Source organism: Schistocerca americana, chromosome 1, assembly GCF_021461395.2.
Source record: "Schistocerca americana isolate TAMUIC-IGC-003095 chromosome 1, iqSchAmer2.1, whole genome shotgun sequence".
Taxonomy (NCBI): domain Eukaryota; kingdom Metazoa; phylum Arthropoda; class Insecta; order Orthoptera; family Acrididae; genus Schistocerca; species Schistocerca americana.
Window position 1 is genome coordinate 936,994,430 of NC_060119.1, and position 22,520 is coordinate 937,016,949.

A 22,520-nucleotide genomic window follows, 5' to 3' on the forward strand; every position below is an offset into this window, starting at 1 on the left:
TTCCTCTGCAATTCCTAACCTCTACAGCTCCCTCTGGTACCATGGAAATCACTCCGCGATGCCTAAGCAGATGTCCTATCACCCTGTCCCTTCTCCTTTTCAGTGTTTTCCACATATTCCGTTCCTCTCCGATTCTGCGCAGAACCTCCCCATTCCTTACCTTGTCAGTCCGTCTCATCTTCAATATTCTGATGTAGCACCACATCTCAAATGCTTCGATTCTCTTCTGTTCCGGTTTTCTCACAGTCCATGTTTCATTATCACACAATGCTGTGCTCCAAACGCACGTTTTCTGAAATTTCTTCCTCAAATTAAGGCCTATGTTTGATACTAGTAGACTTCTTTTGTCTAGGAATTCCCTTCTTGTCAGTGCTAGGCTGTTCTTGACATCCTTCTTGCTCCGTCCGGCTTGTGTTATTTTGCTGACCTGGTAGCAGAATTCCTTAACTTCTTCCACGTCGTGATCATCAATCCTGGTGTTAACTTTCTCGTTGTTATTATTTTTGCTGCTTCTCCTTGCTTTAGGCTTTCTTCTATTTGCTCTCAACCCATATTCTATATTCATTAGACTGTTCATTCCGCACAGCAGATCCTGCAATTCTTCTTCACGTTCACTGAGGATAGCAATGTCTTCAGCGAAACTGATCATTTATGTCCTGTCACCGTGAATTTTAATTCCACTCTTTAAACTTTCTTTCTTTTTTTTCGTCATTGCTTCTTCGACTTGTCGATTGAACAGTAGGAGCGAAGGACTACATCGCTGTCTGACACTTCTTTCTTGGTCTTCAGGTCTTACTGTTCTCTTTCTCTTGTACGTAGTGCTTATTACCGCTCTTTCCCTACAGCTTACCCCTATTCTTCTCAGAACTTCGAACATGTTGCACCATGTGACGCTGTCGAAAGCTTTTTCCAGGTCGACAAATCCTGTGTACGCATCTCATTTTTGTTTAGTCTTGCTTCCATTATCAACCGTAACGTCAGAACTGCCTCTCTGGTATCTTTACCTTACTTAAATCCAAACTGATCATCATCTAATACAACCTCAATTAACTTTTCTATTCTTCTGTACATTATTCTTGTCAACAATTTTGATGCATGAGCTGCTAAGGCGATTGCGCTATAATTGACACACTTGTCAGCCCTTGCAATCTTCGGAATTTTTTGTATGAGTTTTTTTCCGAAAAATTTACATTCTATACACCAACGTACTGGACATGTGGCATGTAACTGAAAAAGTGCATGATGATCATCGGCAAAAGATTCCGGACTAGTTCCCCATTCGGAAATCCGGGAAGGGACTACCCAGGGTGAGGTGACCGTGAGAAATAGATTGAATGGCCAACTAAAGAGAGACGACATACGAATCGGGGCGCGCAACGTCAGAAGATTAAACATGGCAGAGAAACTAGGAAATCTGAAATGGTAAATCTCAGTCTAGATAAATCGTTATATATGTTAAGAACAGAAGAGGAACTATAGCACCTTCTTAGAGAACCTCAGAAATGACATCTGTCTCACTAGATGACGTACCGCTCATTGGCTACGAAATGTGACCTTTCTGACTTTAAACCACGAACCTAGCAGCACAACGGAGATGATATTTCACAGGCATGCACTTCGATTCCGCATTATGCAAGAACAAGTAATGGTCCCCATCAAAAATTCATTCCAATGGTATTTATCATTTTATTCCAAACACGATAGTGCCTACCGAGCAAGGGGAAGCATTGCTAAGACTCTTATTCGGTGTGACTGTAATTAGAATTTCCGTCCAGAGATCCAGATTTAAATTTCCTTGATTTTCCGAAACTACTTAGGGAAATATGGCAGTTGTAAGGGAACTTAGCTTAGATAACGCCAGACGATGCGTTTTGAGGGTGTGGACTTGGTCTCAGTAGCTATTCGCATAGCCAGCTCTCTTCCACGTCAGTGAAGCAGACAAGTTCTTTCTTTGTGTCCCTAATCAACCTTATAAGTAAAAAATAAATCCCACTCGTACTAAGTCTTGTACACAGCCATAAATAAATAACTAGGCAACACTAGTACAGAATATAGGTGGCATTACTGCTACCTACTCAGTGCGATTGGGGTGGATATCCTTAGCATTTGCACCGCCAAGCAAGCTGTACACTTCACGCCAACTTGACGTTCGATGGATGCGATCTTCATAGTGTTGCAGTTTTAATGGCCAACGTTGTATTCATGAAAAGCTAGTATCCACATTCACTCGTATGGAGACTTTAGTCTTTATCAGACTGAAAGATTCACTTTCTGATTAATATGCACGTAATATTTTCAAATTTTAATTGTTTTAATGTTCTACAAATGGAGAACATTGGAACTAGGAAAAATCTCACTCAGCTTCGTCGGAACGCAAGCTCCACGACCATTAGTCTCACGGGCAGATTATATCTGTATCTGGCCACCTTGTCTGTCTGGCTTGTAAAACCAACGCTGTGCGAGCGGATGGAGCAGAGATAAAAGTGAGGGGAGAGGAACAGCGGCTGTGGTTGCCGTCAGCAGCGTGGCGTGCGGCGCCCTGCGCAAAATTAATGGAGCTGTGAGCCGCTACTGCGGTACACCACTTTACGGCCGGCCCCGATCACTGGTCAGCAGCGGCCTTGGCCCCTCGCTACTGGTCTGACGTATCACCCGCCGCAGGTACCGGCCTTCACTACTGGCACAGCGCATTGTCTGTATAACTGCCTCACGGCGAGCCAGGCACTGCAAACAACCTTTCTGCACATTGTCACATTCAATTAAGCCTCTGATAACAATACATGTTGCGTATCTTAGTCACAGGAACCAGTAATTTTGCTCAGTGCGTTTAGATCTTAACACAACTTCAGGTGTAGTGGTTTATGTGTGCTTCAGATCTGATGTCAAATCTCCTATGCTTCTGACTGACGGAAAAACATTCGCAACACCAAAATAAGAACTAGTGTATAGTAATAAAACTTCTGAAATACATTTGTCCAGAAACTTATTTAAGTGATTAATACTATAAGACAACAGGTTAATGTAAATAAGGGAAGTCACTGCAGGTGTGAAATACAGCATAATAACCGGTGTAACTGACAGAATGTTGAATAGAAGCATGCATACGTGCACGAATCGTGTTGTACAGGTGCCATATTTTGGTTTCTATGATAGAGTTCCATGGATGTTGCACTAGGTCGGTCAATACAAGGATGGTTAGTGCTATCTGTGGCACTGGAGTTGTTGTCCGATGATGTCCCATATGTACTCGACTGGAGACAGATCTGGTGATCGAGCAGGCCAAGGCAGGATGTCGACACTCTGTAGAACATGTAAGGTTGCAACAGCGTTACGTGGTCGAGGATTATCCTCTTCGAAAACGCCCACCGGAATCCAGTTTATGAATGGCAGCACAGCAGGTCTAACCACTAGATTGAGGCACACATCTGCAGTCGGGGTGTGTGGAATAGCCACGAGAGCGCTCCTTCTGTCATACAAAATCGCACTCCAGACCATAACACCTGGAGTATGTCCAGTGTGTCTAGCATGCAGAGAGGTCAGTTGCAGGCCCTCTACTGGCCTCATTTTAACCAACACACACCCATCATTGGCACCGAGGCAGAACCAGCTTTCATCAGAAAAAGTAACAGACCATTACCCTGCCCTCCAATGAACCGTCGCTTGGCACCACTGAAGCTGCAAAAGGCGGTGATTTGAGGTCAGTGGAATGGACGCTACAGGGCGTCTGGCTCGAAGCTGTCCTCGAAGTAACCGATTTGTAGCACTTCGTTGTATGATTGTGGTGCCACATGCTGCTCGTACTACTGCTCCAGATGCTGTCGATGCACTGGAGCCACAAGCCGAACACGATGGTTTACCTTTTGTTAGTGCCACGTGGCCGTCCGGAGCCGAGTCTTCTAGCGATCGCACATTTTCGTGATCACTGGTGCCAGGAATCATGTGCAATGGCTACATTCCTTCCAAGAGTTTCTGCAGTATCGCAGAAGGAACATTCAGCTTCTCGTAGCCCTACTGACTTAAAGGCATTCCTGACTAGCATCAACTCACCACGTCCAATCTCAAAGGTAACTAACGCTCAGGAATGTTACACCGTGTATTTAAAGCAAACCTGGTTTGCATACTAACAGTGGAGCTCCTAGCACCACCCTTATGCGATTGGCGTGGAACTCGAATAGGCACCACTGTAATAACACGCTAACCAGCTTTCGTTTAAGTCGCAAACTGCCTGCCGCGGTGGCCGAGCGGTTCTAGGCGATTCAGTCGGGAACCACGCTGCCGCTAAGGTCGCAGGTTCGAATCCTGCCTCGGTCATGCATGTGTGTGATGTCCTTAGGTTAGTTAGGTTTAAGTAGTTCTGAGTCCTAGGGCACTGATGACCTCAGATATTAAGTCCCATAGTGCTTAGAGCCATTTGAACAATTTTGTCGCAAACTCCTTCATGGTGTTGCGATTTTTTCCGTCAATGTATACTCAGCCTGTCTTCTGTTCTGTCTGCTTATTCTTCTCTTTCTTCTTCGTCGTCTTCTCCTATCCCTTTTCTATCTATACTATAAGTATATGAACTGAAGTCTCATGCAATGGTTCTGTTTGCATGTTCCGGCTACTCGCAGTAACTACTGAATGTGTATCACTACTATTTTCACTAAGAGATGGACCTATTTTCGAGGAAGACTTACGTATATAATGTAATATATACATGTAAAAGATATTTACATAGCGTAACTCTGGCGGAATAGGGTGAACCAGCCTGCATTCGTCGAGGCAGATGGAAAACCGCTTTAACAACCATCCACCGGCTGGCCGACACACCGAACCTCCACATAAATCAACCGGGCGGATTCGTGCCGGGGACACGCACGCCTTCCTGCTCGAGAAGCAGCGCGTTAGACCGCGCGGTTAGCCGGGCGGGCTGGTAGAAACTTCCTTGCACCGGAATTACATGACAGCAAAGCTTCAGCTGAAACTAGTAGAGGATGCAGCCTACCGATGACACGTGGCAGAGGGTATTTGAAGCAATGAAAAGTGGTAGAAATAGACTCCGTACTGATGTTATGTGACAGAAGGAGCTTGTTTGTGTGGTGATGGATGCTTCTTACCGATTTTGCGTGATACAAGCAGCCTCATAACAATGTTAATCGCAGGGGGTGCTTCTTGGCAATTCTGCATTGCAGAGAGTGCTTTGTGCTGATGTTGCGTGGCAGAGACCAATGCGTACGAATATTGTATTGCGGAGGATGCACAGCACTGATAATACGTGGCTAATGGGGCTTCGTACTGATGTTGCGAGCAGAGGGTGCTTCATACCAGTTTTGCATGGCAGAGTACACTTTGTAAAATGTGGCTTGCACAGCGTGGACCGTACTGATTTTGCATGGTAGAGGGTGCTTCGTAACCATTTAGTGTGGCACTGAGTGTTTTGTACCGGAGTCTTTGGGCAGTGGGTGCTTCGTACTAACACTGTGTGGCAGAAGGTGCTGTATAACAGTTATGCGTGGCAAACAGCGTTTCGTAACATACACAAAAGTTTACAGCCCGACCTCGTCTGTTGACTCACACAGACCGCCGACAGTATAAGAAGGTCGTAATGTGTAATAAGCAGACATCTATCCAGACCACCACACATGAATTCCAAACTGCATCAGGATCTACTGCAAGTACTATGACAGTTACGCGGGAGGTGAGAAAACTTGGATTTCATGGTCGGACGGCAGCTCATAAGCCACACATCACGCCGGTAAATGCCAAACGACGCCTCGCTTGGTGTAAGAAGCGTACACATTGAACGATTGAACAGTGGAAAAACGTTGTGTGAAGGGACGAATCACGTTACACTATGTGGCGATCCCATGGCAGGGTGTGGGTATGGCGAATGCCTGGTGAACGTCATCTGCGAGCGTGTGTAGGGCGAGCGGTAAAACTCGGAGGCGGTGGTGTTATCGTGTGGTCGTGCTTTCCCCGGAGGGGGCTTGCACCCCGTGTTGTTTCGCGTCGCACTATCTCAGCACAGGCTGATGTTTTAAGCTCCTTCTTGCTTCCCACTGTTGAAGAGCAATTCGGGGATGGCGATTGCGTCTTTCAACACGACCGAGCACCTGTTCATAATGCACGGTTTGTGGCTGTGTGGTTACACGACAATAACATCCCTGTAATGGACTGGCCTGCACAGAGTCCTGGCGTGAATCCTGCAGGACACCTTTGGGATGCTTCGGAACGCCGAATTCGTGCCAGGCGTCACCGATCGACATCGATACCTCTCCTCAGTGGAGTACTCCGTGATTTAAATAAATAAAAAAAAAACGCCGCTATGTATTTGCCAGTTCTCGGCTAATCTAGAAAGGTAATACCGTATTTACTGGCTGTAAAGTATACCGTACTAGCGACCACATGACCCGGCTTCATATGGGTAGCACTGAATACACTATGTGATCAAAAGTATACGGACAATAGGCTGAAAATGACTTACAAGTTTGTGGCGCCCTCTATCGGTAATGCGAGAATTCAATATGGTATAGGCCCACACTTAGCCTTCATGACAGCTTTCACTCTCGCAGGCATATTTTCAGTCAGGTATCTGAAGGTTTCATGGGGAATTGGCAGCTACAGCACGCCACGGGACTATTAAGTCCCACCGCCACACCTTCACCTGCTCATGTTAAGGCAAAATTTTTCTGCCTGACTCATGTAGTACTATCACCGTCAGAGGGTGGTACGGGACTACAAGTCCCACCGCCACACCTCCAAAGTGAATTGCAGTGACGCAGTCACTGCCCTGTGGAAATTTACTGCCTCACCAACACAGTTAGACCGCAATAGACCGGTGATGCTGTATTTTGACATATCACCCCGGACTACAAGTCCTTTAAAAAAAAAAAAAGGCAGCTACAGTAAAATTATTCTACAGAATTTAGAAGAAGTATCAAACAACAGCATGAGAAATGCTGTTCAGGAAAGTGTAGACATGAATGACAGCAATACATGTATGGTTAAAGTGGCTCTGAGCATTATGGGACTTAACTTCTGAGGTCATGAGTCCCCTAGAAATTAGAACTACTTACACCTAACTAACCTAACGACATCAAACACATCCATGCCCAAGGCAGGATTCGAATCTGCGACCGTATCGGTCGCGCGGTTCCAGACAGTAGCGCCTAGAACCGCTCGGCCACCCCGGCCGGCATACATGTATGTCTGCAGCCCTTGATGCATCCAGGCAACGAAGAGGCCACAGTTCCCTAAATGGTGTAGTGACAGCTACCTCCTTCGGTAATGGAAAAATGTCATTGATGTGGAATGTATTACCAAGTATTGTCATGGTTGTACTAGTGAAACTGAAAATCACAAATGTTTGATTAATTTTAGTGGTTATAGTGGAAGGATGGAATCTGAAGGTGTTGTGAAGATTTTTTACAGGTCAGTGGAGAAATGGAGATATATGGTACGATGTATACATCGTACCTAGGAGATGGGGACTCAAAAGGGCACCAAAAAGTTGGAGAATCGAAACCTTACGCGGACACAAGAACTGAAAAAATGGAATGTGTTGGAGATGTCCAGGAAAGGTTAGGTACAAGGCTGAGGAACTAGAAGAGGAATTTTAAAAGAAATAAATTAGCTGATGGTAAGAGCATTAGTGGACGTGGACGAAGAAATAGGCAGGCTGCAGTATTATTATGGACAAGCCATAAGACAAACTATAAATGACCTTCAGGGAACGAAAAAGACAGTATGGGCTAACTTCTTTCATAAATCTTACACAGATAACCACGTTATGCACTCTCCCCACCTAGCAGTGATTCATGGTGTGTCTAGTAGAGGGCTGTTAGTCAAGATGAGACCTACAGCCATAAACATTCTTTGCGATTTGCTATAATGGAATTTATAAATTCTATATTTAGGAATCTTAGTGACACAATATTATTAGAGAAATGGGTACATGGTAGGACTCAAAACCCAAATGAAAGTTTCGGCGATTGTATATGGGAACAGATACCAAAAACTGTTCTCATAGGACTAAATACTATGAAAGTAGGTGTGCCAGACGCTGTTCTATGTTTCTGGGGGTGCAGTGTCAAGGCTTAATGTTATGGAACTGATGGGTGTGCCTGGTGGACCAAATATCCATAGAGCTCTAACAGCCATTGACCGAAGGAGACTCTTTGAAGCAATTTGAAAATTTGTGGTAAGGTCTTATGGGACCAAACTGCTGAGGTCATCGGTCCCCAGGCTTGCACACTACTTAATCTAACTTATGCTAAGGACAACACACACACCAATGCCCGATGGGGGAATCGAACCTCCGACGTGGATAGCCGCGCGTACCGTGACAAAACGCCGCAGACTGCACGGCATTTGAAGCAGAAAAATCAGTGTAGAAAGCCACCAAAGAAGCAACAATAAGAACAAGAAGTGTGAAAAAGAGATGGGAGGAAGAACAACACAGAATACAAGGTGAATGTGGATTTGGGATACATTAGTGCCATGCAAGTTTAATAGAAAAATGAAGTTTTAACTTTAACTTGAATTTCCCGAAAGTTAAATTACTTCATGTTCTGGTACACTTTGGCTAAAAACTATTAAATACAGAGAGCTGAAATTTTGTATACTGTCTTAAAAGTTGCTTAACTAAAAATCAGACTACTTTTGTGACTTAATTTAGAAGATAAAATACTTTTTTGAAGAAAAACTCTGAATTCATTTCCAAAATTTTTGATAATGACACTTAAAATTTTTTTGTGCCACAATTTATGACAGCACCATCTTTTCAGTAGTCTGCTTTAAAGATCATAGCGTAAAGCACTTACAGCAAAAAAATTAAACTTACTTTGTGTTTTGAGTAAGGTGTACCTATGATGTACATAAATAATTAGCATGGTTTATTTCACTTGCAACAAAAAATACAATTTAAGAAATGTGTGAGAGTTAAAGCTGTGGTTCATACATAAAAATGTTCCAAAAAGATGTCTTAAAAGATAGTAAGCATTACATGGACTTACAAGTCGTATTCTTTGAGTTACACTGTTTAGAAAACAGTCAACTTTTTCAAGGTTTCCCATGGTATTTACAGACCAGTCCAGTTAGCGAGGTTGCAGTTGTTATAGCTGACCATGCAACACTTATTTCGAACTGTGCAGAGTTGCGAGATTTGTCCATCCTATGGTCAATAGCAGGGAAAGTTTTGCGGTCTATTTACAATTGTATTAATACAAGATCCAGACGCTGCAGCAACTCAGACTTCATGATCTGCAGAAACGTTCTTAAATTTGCTCCCCGGTTTCTGGCATGGATCGAAGTTGATGACATGTGCCCACACAATATTCGGTGGAATAACAATACACATTTTACAGCACGGGGTGCAGTGAATACAGAGAACTGCCGAATTTAGGGTACTGTTAACCGATGTCTTTTGCAAGAACAGTCATTCCACCCCCGTGTACTGTATGACTGTGTGTGGATTCTCGGTACGTTCTTATTTGAACAGAATACATCCACGTAGCCCGGCACGTGCATTGCGACGTCTGTATGTTGTCTAGATCGCCTTGTACAGTTTGTGATTCCTGCTTTGGAAGAGTTCAACTGTGTGTAAACCACTGCTTTTAAGCAAGGTGGGGCAACAATTCATGTCGCTCGCCCAATGAAGGATCTGCTTAGTGCAACCTTCCACGAACATGTTATCTCCAGAGGTTTTCCTGATGCATAGGCTGCAAGATCACTTGATCTGAATCCATACGACTTTTGGCTTTTGAGTATGTAAATGAATGCTTTACGTGGGACACGTTCGGTCTCTACTTGATCTGAAGGCCAGTAACCAGGAACACGTCGCTCAGATTCCACAGCAACTGCTACGAACAACGTCTTTTAAAGATGCAGAATGTCGTGGAGTCTCCATTACCCATATTGAAAAAGATTTGTAACCTGTAGTTAATTATAAAATCAACACTATACCCTGCTCACTTGATTTTCTCCCCACGTCCCGTCCGGTCCTAAGCCATTATATATGGAAGCATTTCTATACATCTTTCTTACACTTACAGCGCCCGATTTGCACTTAATGCCCAAAGTTGGAACTTATTTTTTTGCAGCGTAAACCAGTTCCATATTAACGCATTAGAATATGTATGAAGTTCCGCTGCCATATTGTAATTACAGCCCACACTATACCTCTGTGAATAACTGCACTTTAATTGTAACAACCCGGTACTATGTAACACCGTTCCTAGACATGATAATATCTTCTTTTCGGCTAGGAAGATACTCCATAAGTTTCTTCACGTATTCCGTATCCAAATAAAGTTACTCAAGTATGATTAGAACCTCTTGAGCTTCTAGTTTTGAGGGACGCCAATTGCTAAGTTTATCGTGTTGTTCAAAATAGTCACAGTCATTTTTATGGGATTAAGAATGGGTGGTTTAGCTGGCCGGTCTAGTTGCCATAGAGTTTCTGAGTCTTCGACAAACTAGGAACTGGTGCGTCCAGCCCTGCGCACACAACTTTTGCCATCTTAGAAGACGGGACTGTCCACAACATGCTCATCCAGTTGACGGAGAAAAAAGGGCAGACTTGCTCACCGAGTTTGTTGAAATAAACGTCCTGGTTCATGTTGACGGTGACGTGATTCAGTAGGCCAGTCATGGCACGAAAGACGCAAAACACCACATAATTCCCTTGCCCCTAAGGGCTCACAATGTTATTTAAACGCCTCACTAGGCCGTCAGTGCACTAGACATCTCGAATCATTTGGCAGGAGACAAGATATGACCATACTACACATCTCCAGACGGAATAATTTTTGGCCCATGAAACACGTGCAGCGTTACGTGAAGCTGAAAGAAATGGTCTTTTCCAAAGTGTCTAAATCGGTTTGTCACTTGCATGCAATTCTCTCGCAATTTTCGCTCGCAAACAGTTTGTAGAGGACCTGTACTTACTGACAGCTGCAATTATCGATGGGTTTTAAACCGAATATCACTGATAATGCGTAAGACTCATCTTTCGTCCCTACTGGCTAGGATCGTTCTGAGCATTCTACAAGCTGTTTTAAGGGAGTGACTAGTTTTCTGTCCGATGCACTTATATTACTTTGCTTTTCAGAATTAATCGAGCGGGTTAATGCACCTCGGGTGGCTACAGAGAGAGAGTATTTACCTTCGCAAAATCGAATTTATCGACATTCCACAGGTGTAGTCCAAATAGGCACTAGACTTCGACTTATCTTCATTTATATGAAGTTGTTGCTTGTATATGCTAAAGACGTCGTCAAGGAAACATCCGACGTGACTTTTATAAATGAGGTAAATAAAACTGATTTTTAAGTATTATTTCCACTGTTTTACATTATTACAATTTAAAATTTTCAATTATCTAAGCGCTAATTGGTACACAATATTTTTGAGTTAATCCGTCTTTTGCAAAGACGAATAGATTTGATTGGTTTCCCAACACATATGGTTGTCCATGGGAGAAACATATATTTCCCAAGTCTAAACTGAAAATAGACATTGTTTGGCGTTGAGACTTATTGATGGTCTTCGCGAAAGCCAAACGATTCGGAAATTGAAGCCTTCTAAATGGTGTTGGAGATTGTGACGGATCACTGGAATACTTGGCTACAGGACGATTTTTTCTTTAAACTTTCCCGTCAAAATGGTTGCTTCGAGAATATTTTCGGTGGTCCTTTTGACAACCGTTGCATAATCTAGGTGGGTTTAAATCATGGAGAAGAATAATCGGTGAAACAATCTTCAACCGAAGATTATGTAGTGACATTCCTGGTATAACCAGAGAATTTAAAAATTCAGTTGGAAAATTTATGGCTTCTTTTTCATCTACTATTGCGTCCATTGATTTAAAGGACATTAAAGCACCGGGCAACAACTGTTGTAACTGGAAATTAATTTCGTCAACATTAACAGTTCTTGCTGTAAAATAGCACGATTACTGACCCAGTTATGATCTTAATAAATATTCAATGAATCCGCGAAGACACTTTCAATTAGTTGTATCAACAACAGAGCATAAATCGTCTGGCAATCTGATGTTTTGTGTATTATGATGCAGTTCAATTTCAGGAATTCGAATATTCGGCAGTTGCTTAGAAAATACTTGTGCCGATGGATCATTTTGCAATTGTACTCGCAAGTTCGTGGTCAGTCGAAATATCTAGACCCTTTGCCGTAAAAATGATTGTTTTAAACATCCGTTAACCTCATCGGCAAAAGTAGAACAAGGAATGACTGGTAATGTCTGCCGGAAATCACCAGACAGTAGTAAGACAGCACCACAGAAAAGTTTATCGTTATCCTTCAAATCTTGCATAGTTCTATGAAATGTTTAGAGTGAATGTTTATGAGCCATAGTACACTCATCCCAAATTATAATTGAATTGTTTTGCAGCACTGCAGCCATTCCGCACTTTTTTTAATGTTACACATTGCGTTTGGTTTGTTATGAATGTCTAATGGCAACTTAAATGCCTAATGCGTCGAACGTCCACCATCTAACAATGTGGCAGCAATGCCTGACGATGCAACGGCCAATGCAATTTTCTATTGCGACAGTATCTTCGCAAGTATTAATGATATTAAAAATGTCTTACCGGTTCCACTTGGTGCGTATAAGAAAAAAAACTGCCTTGTTCAACATCAACGGTCAGCATAATCCGCTTATAAATATTTGTTTGTTCATCTGTCAAATAGCTTATTATTTGCAATAATTGTAGCTAAGTTAACGTCGTTACACTGCTTTTCTCGTTCCATTTCACTGTTATTTAAGTCTGTAGCTGGGCGATCAGGTGATAACATGTCATAATGAGTAAGTGGTAAATTTGAAATTAAAATACATAAATCTTGGATCAACACTAATGCTCCATTATACATTTCGGGTATGAAATCTAGATTCGGACACTAGTTTGTTTGTTTAACTCGGTGTAGTATGTTTACAGTCATATAATTTTCGTATTTTTCCCACAAAGCTGATGATTGTGTTGGATAACATGTTGTCAAAATAATTGCAAACAGATGACGAAAATTTTTCTGGGTGTATGTTAACAATGCATCAGCAAGTGTCAAGCTCGAATTACTGTCTTCTTCCAGTACCCGCAACTCGCGACATACATCGTGATATGTATTGAACACTCGACCCTTAACTGTTCGTAAAAATTCGAAAGATGTTGATCCAGGAATATTCACCAACAACAAATGCAGAAAAAGCCATTCGAGTTGTTTTGGACTTACTGTGTAAAGTCGTCTCTATATCTTGGCCTTAAATGTGCCTGGGATTGATGGATGTGGTTTTCCTTATTTACGTGGCTCCCAATTTTTTCCATAACTTATTTCACGTAAAATAGCGTGGAACTTCGGCATATAATTATGTTATGCAAATCGGCCGAACACAGATTTTGACACGATGTGAAAAATTCAGTTAGTGTCGTTTTTGGTGGCTCAAGTGCTCTTTGGAGGATAATTTTTTCGGTGAAATATACACGGTGATCGTTTTCGAAATGTACTGCAAGTATCTGGATAGAAGGGTGTCTTTCGTGTATGGGAAAACAAGAAACTACGCCAAATAGCTTCGTTCCTGCTAATGTACATAACTTTCTGGCTTCTGGTATCGTGTTATCTCGTCATTTTTGTTTATATTTTGTACTTCAAATACGGCCAGATCACTATCTTTATTAACATATTTGCAAATGTACTACATGGATTTTACGGAACCGCAAATCTCTAGATTAGTACGAGCCGCAAAAGTTTTTGAAAGCAATGGTGAATATGATACTATCCACTGATTGTCAATTTCAACTTGATTTGGAGAATTTGACATTCGTATTGAAAATATGCGACCACCACTTTCAGAGTTTCTGCGGCGATACAATGGATAGCCGTCGATATCCTTAATAGTATCATTTGTATGTGGTTTTGGGAAACGCTTCTTACATTTTTCATCTTCCATGGATGACGATGTCATGTTGAAAGCATCGCACGGCCCGGGTGTGACTGATAACAATGTCAAACAATACTGGTCAATTAATAGATCCGGAATTTCGGCAGAAATTATTTGATCAATTTATTATGGACTGATTTTATTATCAAGCCAAATCAAAAACTGAGAATGGGGCTAACTTTGCTTTTGCCACTCAATAGAATACAGTCTGCCACCTGTGTTACCGAAAACCGAGTGTTATACGATTAAATCAATGATTTTAATGTTTGTTTGAACACACGTGCAGTAACATCATCATGACGATGTATTGATTGTTGGTCTGGTAATAACAATGTCTGTATTTCTTCCCAAATCGGATTACAGGTAAATGCAATAAAGAAATCAGGACAACTGTAATGACGTACGTAAGTCATTCATCCTGACCTTGCCAGAATATTAGAGGATACTGAAGTGCGTCATACGAACAGTGTAGGTCTGAAATTGTACAAGCAGTGCTGTCTCGATGTGCGATTTTGATGTCTGTTGTCAACTGGATCACCAACCATAATAACAGTATCTTCATCTACGGTTGACTCGTCGAACCTGCCAGCGTGTTCTCATTATGGTACTTAGATGACGATTTCGTAGTTGTCATTTCTTAACTGTGGAGAAACTGTTTTAAACAGTTGAATAAGTTGATTAAAGTTTCCCAAAAAATTTTACAACAATTCCACAATTGCTCTCTCTTCTGCCTGTTCGATGAAATCATACTGGCACCAAGTTGTCACGCGTTTCTGCCCGTAAAATAAATTTGGTGAAACTTTGGATTATCATTAGGCACCGGCGTCGGAGACCCAATATGGTTATACACCAGGCCTTGGATTCTGGAAGTAGTTTGAAAATTATGTCCATCAGATATGAGATGGCAAATTTTAGTTGCCCCAAACGACGTCATTTGAAAGCAAGAACTGAATTTGCGTGTCTCACGTAGAAACATTCTCGAATCGTCTGATTCGCCAGCAACAAGTCATTATAAAGGTTCCTGCGGAGTAGGAGGAGGTGACAGTACAGCTTTTCCTGATGCGCAATAGATACCGACTGCCTCATTACGGAACTTTAACGCTTGACAGTATTGGCATATTTTATCCACTGCACCAATTTTAATTTTAGGATGTGCAGAGTAATCAGTGTCTGGTGCATATTCGAACTCAAGGCAAACGAATGATGCACGTGTTAATGCACGGATGGTTTGCTGCCTCTGTCCTACGTGTTCTCTGAATTTACCGTCCCGCGCCGCTCTTTTTCTCGATATATTTTGTCGCAGACATTCGTCACACTACTCACGAGATCATTCTCTACGATATTAATCTGTTCTGATTCAGTGAACTGCGTTTCTTAACGTGAAGTGTTCTTCCGATTCATGAGCTCTCTCATCACGCCTGGGTCGTGTTTCTCTGCTACACTCATTGCTAAGGTTAGATTTTTTCCGCAGAATTATAGTGAAATTCAAAATGATGATAATATTTATTATTTTAATAAATAAATTGGATCAAAATTAATGAAATAATTAATTAACAATTAACAGATTAAAAATCAAAATAAAATACTAATAATAAAATAGAAAGCAAGCAAGAAATACTTTCAAATTTTCGAGATGGTATGAAGATCAACGGAAAAAATTATTTATTAAGTTTTATGTTATTATTTTTCTGTTAAAATGATAATAATAGGATACACTGCACGATTATAACACAGTACGCAATACAATTATAAAAATGATACACGAAAAATTAAAATAACACTTATGTCATAAACATAAACAAATATCACGTGGAATTGATTGCGGCCTCTAGGAATCGAAACTCGACGCCGTCAACTGGATGTCTACCCAACCGAGATGTCAAAACATGTTAGCGTTGCGTCGATGAATTAACTTACACCGCTATCTGTTGGGAATCATAGAACTTACAAATAAATACACACTATTGTTGTATAATAAACATTCAATAGGAATGAATAACAAATATTGAGGCCAATAATCGAGATAAAAACTATTGTATCTTTTAAATTGAACCAAATTACACATACTCGCAAAAATTCCTTGAGATCGGTTTAGTAGCTTTGGAGTTTATCCTTGACATACAACGCGACAGGAGAATTTTCTGTATATAAAGATATGTTGTTTTTGATGACAAATACTCATGACTACAACTTATTCAGTTACAAAAACATCGCATAACAGTTGTTGCTGTGTCAAAACAGGAAGTCCGCCACAATTACACAACAAATTAGCCTCTGCATATATAGTTTATATTATCATCGGTTATTTATTTACTAGCCCGGTCTCGTAAAGTGACATACGGCCGGGAGAGTGTTGTGCTGACCACATGCCCCTCCATCTCCACATCCAGTGACGCCTGTCTGCTGAGGATGAGACGACGGCCGGTCGGTACCGTTGGGTCTTCATAGCCTGTTTGGACGGAGTTTAGTTTAATTTCTTTATTAGTAAAAAGGTGTAGTACTGTACTGTATAACTTGAATAAAGAAGTAAGGCAGGGCATGTAAGAGTAAGTCGTGAATATCGCTAGTTTCCCACTCCTAATTATCTAAAAGACATAATTTCAGCTATAGAGAAAATTAATCTGTATTATACTGGAACGCAAAAGTAATATAAAATTGTGTCTTATTTGTTTAATATCACTATGCTCAAAAATTTTAAATAACTTCGAATGCAGCTATAGAAGTTAAGAGCTCACGTAGTGGTCACGTGAACAAATTGAGAAAAAACAGAGCAGAGCAGGGCGAGGGGTCTTTTATCAGTGTCCTCGTTTGGGGTGAGAACTGCGAGGCGAAGGGCCGCTGGTGTGTCTATCACAACGTGGTAGGCAGTTTGAACTTACTCAGTTTCGGTGAAGACAGTTTCCAATTGTGGAGACGATTGATATTTGTTACGAGTTAGTACGAACAACTGTAGTGATCTTTGCATGTGATTCTGTTACTCAGTGGACTGAGTGAGCTAGATAAATGAGGGAAATTAACCGGCATTGATGTGTTTAGAGTATTGGATCATGTCACTTTCCGAGTAAAAGCATTACCTGTGTAATAACTTACTGTTCACTTGCACTGCTATGATAAAATAATGTTAAATTATTTCATTAATAGTTTCTGTAAGACCACCAATTGAGGGAACGTATTTGTTCTTACTTGATTTTCCACACTTGTGCTTTCGTTCACTGTTCGATACGCTGTATTATTATCATTGGAGATGTATAGGGCACAACGCAACAGTATACAATCAACCCCTAGACCAGAAGTCGAGTCACTAAATGTATAAGATGGCTATCTGAACATGGGATTCCAGTTTATGTATAAAGAGAAGATTTAACTAAACATTTTTCATTTGCTTACTATAACGTGACTCCCACTTACACTTTATGTTTAGATGCAGTAATGTTCGCCTATTATTCTTTCCACGCACTTTGAATGAAATATGTGTTCAAACGGCAAAAGATATTTTATATGTGATATAATTACAATCTGACAAGCTTCCGATGTTTTATTTTACTTGTACTGTGAACGCTTGCTTCTTGTCCAATTTCATGATTCTAGGTCAATGGGAAGTGCCCAACAAGATCTAACGAGTGAGTTTACGAGTATCAAAATGTGTGACGTACACAACCGAATCTTCCGATTGCTTTAACTTAGAAGCTTACAGTTTTTATGCAGCCGAAGGACAGTAGGTTTTAGTATGTCACCTAAATTGGAAATTGATACGCCAACCTGTTCCACAGAAAAAGCGGTCTTAAGAGATGGACAGACTGACAGACGCATAAAAAGGGAAAAAAATTCTTTAGTGTGATATAATTAGAAGTAAACAGTTTTCTGGTTCATTCCTTACCATGCACTATAAAAACTTGCTTCATTTCAACTTTCATTATTCTAGATCAACGGGAAGCACCTTACAGATTCGGATGAGTGACTTTGCGTGTTTAAAAACATGTTACAAATACAGCCGAATCTTTTCATACCATTGACTTACAACGTTAAAATTTTTACACCGTTAAGAGTCCATAGGCCTTAATATCTGACATAAACTTGAACTTGATACGCAAGCGGGTTTCAGAGAAGAAGGAGTCTTAAAAAACAAACAGACTGACAGAAGGATAAAAAAATGACAAAAACATTCTTTCGTTTGATGCCATTACAAATTAGCAGTTTCTTTTATTTTTTCTTTACTTATTTTATGAAAGATTTCTTCTTACGATATTTCTTGATTCTGTGTCAACGCGAAGCATTACGTAGTTTCTAATGAGTGACCTTTCGATTATCAAAATGTGTGACATAAGTGGCCGTATCCTTTCAATTTATTGACTTAGAAGTTTATAATTTTTACATCACCATGGTACCGCACACCTTAGTATGTATCATAAATTTGAAAGTCATACGACAAAGTGTTACAGTGAAGAAGGGTCTTAACAGACAGACAGACAAATGTACAGATACAAAATTACGTAAAAATGTTTTCTCATGTTATATAATTACAAATGAACAATTTTAGGATTCTCTCCTTGATTTTTACTCCGACATCCTATTATCATCGAATTTCATGATTCTATTTCAACGGGAAGCACCCGGTAAATTGCGATGAGTAAGTTTTCGAGTACCAAAATAAATGACCTTATCTTTCGATTGATATTACTTTTAAGCTTAACATTTTTACGTTTCCAAGCGACTATAGACTTTAATATGTGGCATAAATTTCAACTCGATACGTCTAGCCGTTCCTGAGGAAAATTATTCTTAACAGTGGACAGACAGATAGACAGACAGACAGACGGGCAACAAGCCGATCATATAAGAGTTCCCTTTTTACAGGCCGAGGCACGGAACCCTGAAAATGAAATAAGCATTGGCAACAAACTGTCAAAGCGCGGAATTCTGGCTGAACTCCTTTACGCCCACCCTTACCATTAAGTGCATCATGTCTCACCGTCAGCTGTTCTCCCAAATTTGTTTGTAAGGTCAACACATATGTTACAGTCGGGAAATTGGCAGTAGATATCTATGATCGTAGTCAAAGATGGTCTAATTTTGAAACCAATGCTAACAAGCTCAATATCTTCCAGATTTTGATCTTAATTTTTTTGAAAATCCAGGATAATGTGTTTCGCAATAGAGAGGTTGGTCGGTTTGGGGGATTGAAGGGACCAGACTGCTACGGTCATCGGTCCCGTAATAGAGAGGTTTGTACAACTACATGAGTAGGTAACTGCCAAAGACATTTCAGTAAAATCCCTTGGCACCCACCTACATATGGAGATATAATCATCACGATAAAATAAGAGAAATCAGGGCTCGCTCAGAAAAATTTAAGTGCTTGTTTTTCCCACGTGCCGTTCGAGAGTGGAACGGTAGAGAGACAGCTTGAAAGTGGTTCATTGAACCCTCTGCCAGGCACTTTATTGCGAATAGCAGAGTAACCACGTAGATGTAGGTAGATGTAGGTGATACCAGTATGATCGCTACGATTGCCCTCCGTAAGCTGTTAGTGGGCAAGACATAGATACTCTTGTTCCCAAGGAGGATTTCGGAACATCCATAAATTCGTTTCATGACGCAGAGTTATTATATATAATAGAGTTATTATATATAATGACAACTGGATATTAACTGGTGACGCTAAACGTCAAAATGTATTAAAGAACTTCATAAATCACTACGTGCTAATACATACGCGTGTGATTATAGGCCTGTACGACTCTTGATTTCTGTGATACAGCGTATCATTTCGCAAACTGACATGTCCTGACGCATTTTTCAGTTTTATCATGTAATTTTGTTATGTGTTGGTCCAACATAACAGATTGCGCTCCTTTCTCTCTCTCTTTAACTCCCAGGCTCTCTTTTCCACTCTCTCCCTCTCCCTCTCCCTCCCTACCTACCTGTCAACCTCCGTCTCTCCTCTCTCCCTCCTTCCCTGTCTCCCTTCCGCCCTCTCCCCCTCCCACTCTCCCTCCCACTCTGCCTCCCACTCTCCCATTCTCTCTCTTCCTTCATCATTTCCCTTTCTCTCTAACGTGCCTTCACTCTACGTTTCAGCCTTTATAAATGTCTAGATAGCTTCCCTTTCCTGTGTTTCTACATAAATGTCCATAAAATAGGAAGAGTAATAAAAATGGATTGTGTACATTTGGGAGATTTCATCGACCGAAGCAGAGGTGAGAATTACTGGCAGCAATAGGATAACATTTGGGACACTGTTTCGAACAACATCTACGCTAAAAGCGCTTCATGTGTTCCTTAGCCTTCCTTTCGTAAAAAGCACAAAGGAAAGTTCTTGCAGTAAGCACTGTGTTAAAAAAAAATTGAATATTTCCGCACTTTAAAATTCTTTAGCGTGTGCCGATCGTTGATCATCCTGTCAAATGTACTTGCAAAGCCAGACAAGATTCTACCCTGCAGTATTTACCGTTTCCTCGGTGCCAAGAGCGGGGATCTCCTTTAGAGACCATTCTAAAAGGGTGACACATCGCCGATATCCGATGATTGATCGGATGCACTCCGCGCATTTCAGAATATGGCTCGGCCTTTGCTGAATCACCGATATTCTGGAGGAGGCCTTGAATGCGTCATAGTTTCCCTTTCATACTTGTTGTGTTGTTTATCTTAATCTTTAAAGATTCATTAGAAAACAATCCAACGCGTTCTGATTACCAATAACTGTATGCAACAAAAAGCGTTATAGGATATAGTCTGTAAGTCAACTTGAGAGTGAGTAGTGCTCGTAGCCTTTTCTGCAAGAACGCTATGACTATCCTTCAGAACACTAGGAATCAGGGTCCCACTAAGCAGTGTGCACTGACTGAGGGAAGCGTTCGTATGCGTTTCTTGTGTTATTTATAGATTCAGCGAGTGACTAGGCCCATTCGTTGATTTGAGATGAAAGCACACTTTGAAATTCTGATGTTGTTACAGATATAACATAGGGAATGAAAAGTTACCTTCGACTTTTACAGAAAACCGACTGAAATGATAACAGTCGAAGGGAACTAATGAGAAGCAGTAATTGATTAGGGAGTGAGACAAATTTATAGCCTATTCTCTGTTCTATGTAATCAGTACATCACGTAATCTGTAAATAAAACAATGACAAATCTGAATGAATTAGGGTAGGACATTCGAAAAGGATAGCCGTAGAAATGTTAATTATCATATCCAAAAAATCAAATTAATTCATGAATTTTATATTTGCTAGTAGCCTAATGTCTGCAGTCCCCGCGCCACACCGTTGCACGACTGCAAGAACAGTCAAAACAAAATGGCGTAATCTATTGATAAAGTTAAGCGTCGCGTAATCTTTCGAAAAGGTGCGTTGTTTGCTGTTTGGGAGTCGCGGTGGTTGCTGCATGTCGAAAAGAATTTATTTTTATGATCGGAAGACCATATGCCCACGAAAGGCAAAGATTCTATGTTCATATCCCAATAAAAGACACAGTTTCAATCTACGAGGAAATTTAAAATCGGCACACATTCCATCGCTGAGTGAAAAATACATTGTGAATGAAAACTTTGTTGGCATTCCGTGTCAACATCAAATGTTGCAGAGAGTCCCCTTTAACGTATAGTGATGCACCTACACCAGGAGAACCAAATCCAGATTAAAATACTTTTAGGAAACTTCCCTTTCAGCATAGCAGCGCCCTCACGCTGGGGTCAATATAGTGTAGAACTAGGTAGAGCTCAGCTCCAGTTCGAGGGCTCCAAGTGTTGACGTTTCAGATGAATTTGTAGTGTTGTTAATGTCCAACGTTATGCCACAAGATAACAGTTCCTTGATCAGTGCATCAAGTGATGCTTTGCTAGTTCTTGACAGTTGTAAATTATCCAGTACTCCTATGGCAAAGAAATTTGTCAAAGTTAAGTAAATCTTTTATTCATTTCTGCAATAAAGTAAACTAATATTTCGTCTGTACGCGTTTGATGAGCCTTCTCACAAATCAATCAAAGAACCCAAAGTTGAGGCCAGACGAAAGTAGTTTCACCTGGTCACAACACAAACAGTAAAAGCTTGTTACAAATGGTCGTTTCAACTGTATTACAAATTGGACAGCGTAATTTAATCACATTACAGCGATGTGTTCAGTATAAAACTAAGAATTTCACAAAGTGTTTTTATGGATTTTCCCTGGTTGGGCATTGGGGAAAAAACCGTTTCTAAAATAATTTAATCGTATTTATAAAATGAAGTAGATATACTCATATCATTATCACAGGGAAGTAAAATTCGTTACGATCTGTTATTAAACATGTCTTTTTGCGTGGTCATCATCCGAGGGAAGCAGAGAAAATTTCTTTCGTATGTAAGAAACTCTTTTTTCTTACTACAGTGTATATTATTTGTTCCGGCGCATTTCGCGTTTTACTTTAAGGGATCTTATACAGTTTTATTTCGATGTGCGATATTTGTAGATTATAAAAACGTTCGTCCCTTTTTTACGTAAATAAATGATTATTTACAGTTATTAGGGGATTTTTGTCTGGCATCTGCGTTTCCCATTATCTAGTCACGTGCTGGACGTCGCACTATAACTTTACTTACGTAACA